General features: G+C 47.6%; 1 pseudogene; it reads right to left on the bottom strand.

Annotated features, from left to right (window-relative positions):
- Positions 1-8,488: 8,488 nt before the first annotated feature.
- On the bottom strand, positions 8,489-9,040 carry LOC129074900 (60S ribosomal protein L17-like; annotated as a pseudogene).
- Between the last annotated feature and the right edge of the window lie 1,004 nt (positions 9,041-10,044).

Here is a 10,044-nt window from a genome sequence, read left to right as displayed (position 1 = left end):
GCTTTATAAAAACATCGAGATGCTCTAGATGAGGATGTGGTTTCTTGTAGCTATTAAGCATTTTCATTTGTGTATTGAGGGCCATCAATCCCCTTGCTCTTAGCTAACTATTATTCTTTCAATCTATAACCACCCTGCATCTTTATAATTTCATGTAGAGTATAGGCCATTTCCTGATGTGACCGTTAAGAAGAACACAAACAACCAGCAGGGTGCTTTGTACAGCAAGACTAATACTGTCCTGTCCTCTATATCTAGCCCACTGCTAAAAACAGAAAACTTATATTAAAAACTCTACGTGTGTTTTACTTATCATCTCTGGTTTGCCAGGAAGGAATGATCTGCTCATTCCGACTTGCTGGTTGTTTCTAATCATTTATTTCCAGGAGAACCCTAACATTTTTACTGCAAAGATTAACACACACGCATGCACACCCATGAGAGAGAACCCTCGGCTGCTTCTTGCTCCCCCTCCCTACCCAGACACACACACACACACACACACACACACACACACACACACACAAGCACACGCACGCACGCGGCCGCGAGTATGTGTGACAGAAAACCTCAACTGTAAGCCACAAATCATTCACGCGGCTTAAGGCAGAAATATTGGTGTCAGACATGTGAAATCAGCGGGCGATTCTGAGTGAGAATAAATGCACCACCTTTCCTACGCACTTCATGGGAGGAGAGAGTGTCAGCACAAGTGACCCAAGAGTGTGAACCAAGTCTCTGGGGGGACATTTCAGGGACTGACCAGAGCACCTGACAAAGAAAAGGGATCCAGGCAGCCAGCCGGTTTCGTCTGCCCTCCATGCCCGCTCCGGGCCTTGCCCTGTTCCTGCCAGCCCCACCCGGACAGTGCACAGGAGGAAACAGGGGTGACTCCGGAACGGGCTGTGCGCGCGCCCCTCTGCGCAGCTCCGCCGCAGGCCCAGATTAGGCAGTGGAAGCCGATTTCAGCTCCCACAGGGTAGTGACACTTTTCCCGGGTGACTCTTAAACAAATGGCCCTTTCTCAGGCAGAGCTATCAGCTTGGGGCATATTTTGGGGCGGGGGGCCGGGCCTTGTTGAGACGCCCCGCCCCCAGCGTGTCCCTCGGGGAGGGCGCGAGGCAGGCACGTTGCTAGTCGAGCCGCAGAGCCTTCGCGCCTCTCCCCGCCCACTCGGGAAACAGCGTTTCGCTCGACCTCGGGGACAATGGAAGCCCAATGAGTAGGAGAGTGTTTCCTTTCACCCACTAGCAGAGCACGTTTCCTGAGGAGGTGAAAGTCTATTTATAGAGTAAGGCATGTTTTTCACCTTCTTAGGACCGAACCCCTGGGCGCGCACTTCTCTCCTGCGCACGCAGGACAGCCAACGCCTCCCCCTCCGAAAAGCGTTTCTAGAAAGAACTGGGAATATTTAATGGTGTATCATTCTAATTTCTTTCTTATAACTTAAGCAACAATCTTCCCAAACCTATGAGAATCTAATAAGCTGAGATGAAAGTATTTGAAGAATAAAAAATGCTCCAGAAAGGGCTGCTGCCACTTTTTCTCCTACTGCAGCGCCCCCGCCGCCCGCTGCCCTTGGGCTTCAGCACATCCAGTCCGGCCTCGGCGCCCCGCCACTCCCCCCCCACCGGCGCCGCGGGTCCGAGCCGTTCTCTTTTTGTTTCCATCCTCAGGGAGAGACAGAAAGCAAGGGGGTAAGGGGGCGGGGAGGACTCAAAGAGCTGCTCTGTCAGCGCAGTAAGGAGGCAGAGCCCGAGGATGCTTTCCGGGAGGAGAAAACCCTCGTTGCGCAAAGACCTCGTACCCTGCCCCCGCCCTCCCCCGCCCCCGCGATCTCTGCAAGGCGCATAATGCGGCAGCTGCCCATTTTATGGCTCCTAAGACCCCCGCCCCCCACCCCAGCCCCGAAAAGGGTCACGTTCCAAGACTTCAAATACTTGAGAGCAGATGGGGTGACATAAATTTTCACCCGGAATCCCAGCCATTTGGGGAATGAGCGCAGAAAGAGAAGGGGGAGACGCCCGGAGTCCTCCTTTTGCGGGGTCTTCCTCCAGGGCGCCGCGCCCCAGAACGGGGCAGCACGGCGCCCTCGCGGTTCCGGGCAGGAGCGACTCCGCGCACCCACAGAAACGCAGCACACGGCCGGGGTCCTGTCCCCTCGGCAGCAGGATGGGGCGCGCGCGGGGTAGGGTGGGGCAGGCCCCTTGGGGAAACTTCGGTTGCTAGCGCTTTTCTGCAGACCCAGAGGCGTCTCAGCCAGGGAGGGCGTGGCTGCTGGAGCGCAGGCTGGAACAAGGAAGGGGGCACCCGCTGTCACTCTAAGCAGTGCCGCTCCCTACTGAGGCCGGGCCCGGAGCTCAAAATCCGGGCCCCGAGGCTGTGGCGACGCTTTGGTGGCGGCGGCAGCTGGAGAGAGGGGGCAGGGCGAGGGCAGCGCAGCTCCAGGACGCCTGGCACTGGCCGCAGCCTCACTCTTTAGCCGAGCGAGCGCGACTCGGCCGCGTTTGTCAGGAGTGTGCCATTTAATAGCGGTTGGTCTGGGAAACTAGTGAGGGGCGGCCATACAGACAATGGGTAACGTCCAATCCGGGGGCCTTGAGGTGGGGGCGCACTTAGTAGGCTGCAGTAAGAATAAAGAGGCTGGTGTATGGCCAGGACAAAGAGGATGCGGAGCGGGGAGGAGGTGCGGAGTGGAGGTCCGAGAGGTGGTGGGTAGGCCGAGAGGGGCTTGCAGGCCTGGAAGGGAATTTGGGTTTTACAGTGTGGTTGATGGGCTTCCCCAGAGCAGTGGCCGGTGTGACTCGGGTTGTAAAGAATCACCCTGGCTTTTGCGTTGCAGGTAAGTGAAGAAAGATTTCCGAGACTGTAAAGCAGAAGAAGATGAAACTCCAAAATGAGAAGGTAGCTACGAAGTCATTTATTTTATGTACAAGGAAACTGAGATTCAAAGGGGAGAAGAAACATGCCAGACATGATGTAACTGATTATAGCAGAGCTGGAAGTGAATTCTAAGATTCCAGGTATTTTACCTGCATTATATAGCTCCGCCTCCTCAGAAATAATGTTCCTAGTATTTCTATTCTATTTTGATGGCCCAGATTTTAGTAGACTCTGGGTTTGTGAATAATCACAGCTGTCCAACATGGACAGATTAGTACCATGGAATTTTCTTTCCCTTTTCCCTTTCCTTCCTCCTTTTTTTTTTCTGGGATTTTCCAGCTTTATTTAATAAGAAGATTTAATAGCCAACACATAAAATAGCTCTATCAGGGGTCTCCTATTGCCTTGGAAGGAAGTGTATACATCAAGCAATGCTCTAAGCATTGTGGGCCTCTTGTCTTTTGCTTTTCAGGTCAACAAAAAAAATTGTTCATTAAAAATGCACAGTTTGAGAACCCACTTGAAATTTTCTTCCTCTTAACAGATACTTGCCTTTGAAACAGACAAGCTGAATTCAACTGCCTAGTTTTCAGTTCCATGAACTAGTTGAGTTCATCAGGCTTTATAGCCCAAGAATTCTCATTGCGTGCTTCTCCCCAGGAGAGCGGAGGCTGGCGTTCCAGCCTGGAGAGCAATCTGAGGACAGCCACGTACTGCTGTCACCTTGGTAGGATGGGCGGCCACTCCAGCCACAGGGAGTCTGGAGCTCTGTCTGTTGGAATAGTCCGCTGCTCCCAAGGCGCGCATGTAGGGCGTGGGTCTGAAGCATGAGGCTGAAGGACCAAGAAATAAAGCCGGCTGTTTGCTTCTGGAGCAGCAGCTTTCACCCAATGTGCTGCAAGAATTTTTAAAACATGCAGCATCTGACTATTTAGTTAGAGGCACTGACCTCTTTTCCCGTAGATTGTCAGATCTGAAAAAATGACAACAGCCAACACAACGATAGACAGTTGGTGTGAATGCCCTGTCAAGAGCCATAAATATATAGGTCTTATAATAGAGTTGCACCTTATTGGTCACATCGCATAACAAAGTTGCTCCTGATTGGTTAATTCTTGGTAACAGAAATCCTTATATAAAAGTATAAGCATCTGATTTTTTTTAAAAGTTGCTTTGCAGCAAGAAGGGTAGGTAATTACTGTTACTATCATTTTTTTAAATCAAAATTATACCTATTTTTTGTCATATATTTTTTGGTGTGATGCAGAATTTTAATAATTAGTTTTTGTGTGCCATGAGATAGAAAATGTTAAAAATTGCCGGCCTAGAGCAATCAAACTATTGATTGCACTTCTGAGGAACAAAAGCAAATCTTTCCAGCCAGGAATTACTTCATTGTGAATCATCAGAATAAGAAAACTGCTTTGAAAGACTTGAATAATCCCATGGAGATTGCAAGCAGCCCAAGCATGTTGTCATCCTCTTGGCCACATTACACACGCACTTTTCATCTATGTCATCTGGCTCATTTTCTCCTCTGTCCCCATCCCACTATCCATATGGGGACAAATTCTCCATCTGTGCATTCCTTTCATTCTTCACAGTTGACATTGTAATTTCAGTGATTATAAAAATTTGGTAGTGGGCTTCACCTTTTCTCACCATGCTGAGAATTCGGAGAATGTGCCTCTCACACATTTTACAGCTAAAATAAGAGCACAGCGTTTGCGGTCATTGTTTCCCCCCAAAATGCCATCTCCACTTTAATACCTCATGGGCAGTCAGCTTCCTATGGCAAAGCCAGTGTCCAGTTTCTCCATCTCATTCTTAAACCTGCTCTGTTCTAAAGTCTTCCCTAGTTGTTCCCATATGAATAGAGGGAAACTCCATTTGTCCTGATTCCAAGACTAAATGCTCTGGAGTCACCTTTGATTTCTCTTTCCTCCTACTCTCTACGTAGAAATTCTCTACCAGCAAATTTCATGGATTTTACTTTCAAAATATGGCCAGTGCCCTTGCTGCGGGGCTCTGTTGGTTGGAGTGTCATCGCACTCACCAAAAGGTTGTGGGTTCCGTCCCTGGTCAGGATGCATACCTAGGCTGTGTGTTCAGTCCCTGGTCAGGGCAAGTTCGGGAGACAACCAATTCATGTGTCTCTCTCATGTCGATATGTTTCTCCCCCACCCCTTCCTCCTCTCCTCCCTCCCTTCCTCTCTCTCTAAAGTGAATAAACATATCCTTGGGTGAAGGTTTAAAAAAATATGGCCAGTGACCTGGCAGTTCTCATCCTCATCTACGCTGCCTTTTGGATTCTAGGCACCCAAATCACATGGCTTGATTATTATAATAGCTTCCTAAGTGGTCTGTCCAACCTATATTCAGTATAGTAGTCAGAGGGATTTTATTTCTAGATAGACCTGTGTTACTCTTTCGCTCAAAACCCTTCAAAGCTTTATACTTACTGCGGCCTATAAGGGCCTCTTTGATGGGGTCCCACCTCTCTCTGACCCCGCCTCCCTTTTGCCCATTCTGTTCCTACTGCCCTGGCCTCGCTATTCCACACACACCTCAAACAAGGGTTTGTCTTAGAGCCTTTGCACTTGCTGTTCTTTTCACCTGGAATGGATTCTCTCTTATGCATGTGCATGTCCCTCATAGACATCTGTATATATCTTGCATAAATACCTCATATTTTTATGAAATAGGCCATCCTTAACTGCTTTATATGAAATAACAACTCCTTTCTCCCCATCCAGCACTTCCTAACCTCCTTACTCTATTTTTCTCCAAAGCAGGTATCACCCTCTGAATTCTTTATATTGTCTGTGTTTTTTCCCCCTTTCTTCCTTCAACAGGAAGTTTTAAACTCCATGAAGGTGGGGACTGAGTTTGTCCACTGCTATATTCCCAGGGGCTGTCTCCCAAAATATCTGTGCTTACAAACACTTGCTGGTGAATGGATGCGTTGATGAGTTCAGAGCCGTTCAGCGATGGAGTGGGCTGCCTGGCAGACAGTGGACCGGTCAGCGCGGGCGTTCCTGTATGGCAGGCTGTTGTGAGGCGGACTTAGGGTCACAGGAGCTGGACTAAACCAGATGTCTTTTAAGGAAAAAATTACAAAGTAAGGTCAAGAGCATGCGTCAGAGAGCGCTGGTTTGATTCTTTTCTCTGAGACGTACTGGTTCTGGGACATTGGATAATTGACTTAACTTCCCCTGACCTCAGTTTTCTGATGTGTTATGAGAGATTTCCTACCTTCTATTTCAGAGGGTGCTTATAGAAATGAAATAAATGAGATAATCCATGTAAAGCATTTAGCTTGGTTCTTGACACTTGATGAATATTTACCAAACATTACTATAATGATGGTACTGTCCGTTTGAGCCTCAGGTTTCTGAAAACCTGTGAAGAGACATTCCCGAGGCCACACAAGGGTGAGTGTCCCCTCTGACTGCAGGTAGGATCTGGCTTTTCCTCTCAAACTCTGCCACCAGTCCATTTCCCCCAGGCTTCCTTCTTTAGTCCTCTTTAGACGTCTGCCTCTTCTGATCCTCCCTTGGTCTCTTGGATTGCTTTCTGTTTTGAAATTTTTTTCTCCAGCCTAGCTCGCCTACATCATGGCATTTGCTGCTGATATTTATTTTGCCTAATGGAAATGTTCAAACTAAAAACCGCGTCACCACAGATTGCTTACACTGACTCAGATTTAAGTGGGAAGAATCAAATATCAGCTCCTTCAGTCCTATAGCTGAGGTATCTCCTGTGTGAACTGGGTGCTCAGTAAGCATCTGTTGAGGATTTGGTAACTTGCTCTTCATGAAAGGACACAATGGAATAATAATGATAATAAAGGCTATGACTGTCAACCCAGTATGTTTACTTTTATAATCCAAATAGTTTGGGGCTGTCTTATTATGATTTCAAAACTATTGAATCAACTGGAATAAATGGATTACAGTAACTGTAAATGGGGGAACTGTTTGCAGAAAGATAGTGGGACTTGAGAAATGCCACGCGTCCACAGTGCCCCTGTTATAACCTAGTCACGGCGATGAATTAGAAGTAAAGTGGGAAAACATAATATATTGTTACTGAGAAAGTGGGTTACTAAATGGCGTTTTCAGAATGATCACAGCCATGTGAAATTTGTGCTTAGAGATGGGAAATATGCTGAAATATAGTAATTCTTTAAGATAGTGGTAATGTGGGCGACTATTCTGCAGTGCCAATATCTGACAAGGAATATTGGTTACCCTTAGAGTTTAAACATTAAAATATCTTTTCTTTAAACAAAGTACTAGTAATGCCTGGCTTTCCTCTCATGTCGATAAGTCGTTCCTCTGAACTTCCGTTTCTGCAAATTAAAAAGAGGAATTACAACATCTCTTCTACATAGTGGGACGCTTGTGCAGGATGATGTATCTGAGGCTACTTCCTAAACTGTAAAGAAATACGTATTTTCGGGGTTTCAGTCACCGCCGCTGCGGCAGAGAGGGCTGCCGCGTGGCCGCAGGGGCTCAGGGACCCGAGTCCTGGCCGCTCTCCCTCGGCGCGTCCCCGACTTGCTGACTTTCTGGCACAAGCCCTCAGACCTCATGGCCTCTTGGGCATTTCCCTTTGGCTTCACAACTATTCCTTCAAGTTGTCACGACATTTCCTTCCATTACATTCCTTTGTGTTTGCAACCCCTAGAATGTTTTCATGTTCTGTTTTCCTCCGACTGGCTCCTGACCCAGGGGCTCAGCGAACGCGTTTGGGTCTGAGCTCTGCCCAGACGCCCCGCCCGCGCTCCCGGCAGGTGTGCCCTGCGTCCTCGGTGGCCGCGGCTGCCTGCGAGGCTGGAGGTCCGGTGCGGGAACCGGGCGCATTGTGAGGCCAGGCTCTGCAGGCCCAGCGGCCTGCGGAAGGACGGGAACGGGAGGCGCCTCACTTTTCCCGAGAATGTGGCCGTGGGCCGGGCGCCAGTCTCGGCGTTATTCCCGTTCTTACTCTCTGCATAAGAGTTCACTCCTCCCGTTCAAGGAGGAGGTAGACCCTGTGGGCATCTCTTTCACTTTTCCTTTCTGGACCTTGTTTTCTGCATCTCTTAATGAGGATGCTGAGATCCATGTGTCTTCCTGAAAACTAAAAGCAAATCCCTGTCAAAGAATCTGAGGCGAAGCAGTTTTCTAACTGTCAATGCGAAAGCGATAGACTATGTAACCAGGGTGGCGATTTCCCCACTGGCTGAGGAAGAAAGGAGTTGGACATCTGCTCGCCAATGTGACGACCACATGATTTGATTGTATTCTTACTGCTCATTCTAAATGCCAAAGAGTGCACTCAGTGAGTCCACACGGGTAACTGCTTTCACAGGGCGTGGTCATTATTAAGCGAGGCAGTAACACCCAGCGGGGGAAATTGCCTCTCCAGCCACCAGCTACGGCAGGGACAGGCGACAGTGGGTGGGATGTGAAAGCGACATATCCCAGTTTCTTCAAATTTCCAGCATGTTATTTTCAGGCGTGCTTTATCGGAACTGTCCAACCCTAATTTCTTTTTGTGTATATGTGTTTTGTTTTTTTTTTTAACTTTCACTTTTACTAGTATTTATGTTATGCTGAGTTTACTCCTGGGCCATAAGCTTTTGTTTCTTCAGTTTCTTCTGAGATATCTTTTTCTTCTGTGCAACTTCTTCTGGTTTAGGAACAGTCTGCTCCTTTTCAGCGAGGATCATCTCGATGTGGCAGGGAGAGCTCATGTATGGGTTGCTCCGCCCATAAACTCTGTAAGTTCTATGTCACATCTTGGGAGCTTTGTTCACCTGGATGTGCTCAATGACTGGAGAATCTCCATCTAAACCGTTAAGTCCAGCATAACTCTCTGCGTTTTTAAGCATGAGCAGCAAAAACTCAGCTCTCTTTTTGGGCCACTGATCCTGTGTCCAGCCCCACTGTTTGGCCTGGGCACACCTACCAACTCTACCATTGTATTGACGGAATGGGACACATTACTTCTTTAAAGTGACATCTTTCAGATACTTGGTGGCTTTTCGAATATGCATACCCTTGATGGCCTGGGCAGTTTCACGAGTGTTCTTGAAGTGAACACGAAGATTTGAACCTCCTGATGTGCATGATTTTGTGGGGTTTTCTGGGTCAAGCGAATAGCCAACCATCTACAGAGGTCACCTCTGGTCACTTTTGGGAAGAGGAAAAGAAACCTGCCTAATTTCTGATGCTTAGAAATAACATAATCACTTTAACTCATTTGAAATACTTTTGTTATTGTGACTGCTGAGGGCAAATTTTTGGTCAAAGATGATAGGCAGATACATGTTCCTGTACCCAAGGGAACCAGCTATGTGTTACTTGTGACTAACTCATAGAAGAAACATTCATTTATTTGCTCATTGCCTCCTTAAGAGTCTGAGAAATGAGAAAAGAAAGACATGGAGTGTCTCAAGCAGCAAGTAGAACCTTACTATATTTTATTCGGTGAAGAAAGTTCCACAAAATGAAGACACATGTTCAGGCGCAGGATGATGGCTCTCAGAGATAAACTCAGGGAATGGACGTTGAACACATTTTCCTCACCTCTGTAGCAGAGAGCTTCAAGGTAACACTCTCGGAAGGACAGTTAATTCCTCTATAAACTAAAAAACGTGTAATGGGGACTGCTCCAGTCAGGCCGGGCCCCGCAGGCAAGACTTATTGCACAGGCGAGCATGTACAAAATAGATATTTGCTGTCTTTTCTATAAAGTAGGTAGTGGAACAGGTGTGGGTCTGATAAGAGAGAGGCCCCGGTTCTAATTCTTAAGCCCAAAGTTCTGCAAAAAATGGTAATAAAAGTAATTCCTGTACATGTGCTTACTATGAAGATACAATGATTTGTTACAGTTCAAGTGCCTGGTATGTAGCAAGCTGAACAACTGCTGTTGTGATGAGCTATTTGGATCGGGGCATGAGCATCCTGGGGAAGAGGGAATGAAGATTTGTGTATCTCCTCACAAACTGCACAGTGGGTAAACGTTGCAGGGCGTCAGATACTGGGCAGCGGAGAGAAGGCTTTGCGAACCGTCTAAGCCATTTAACGGGTGCCCCATACAAAGTAACTTGGTGTCATTGTAGCTAGTCAGCTAAAGGATCCATGACTACTTTTCAGGCATGAAAGGCACGTT

The sequence above is a fragment of the Pteronotus mesoamericanus genome, unplaced genomic scaffold (genome assembly GCF_021234165.1).
Source record: "Pteronotus mesoamericanus isolate MK-2021 breed Mesoamerican mustached bat unplaced genomic scaffold, CSHL_Meso_final contig_502, whole genome shotgun sequence".
NCBI lineage: Eukaryota > Metazoa > Chordata > Mammalia > Chiroptera > Mormoopidae > Pteronotus > Pteronotus mesoamericanus.
This window is presented reverse-complemented; position numbering and strand designations above follow the sequence as displayed.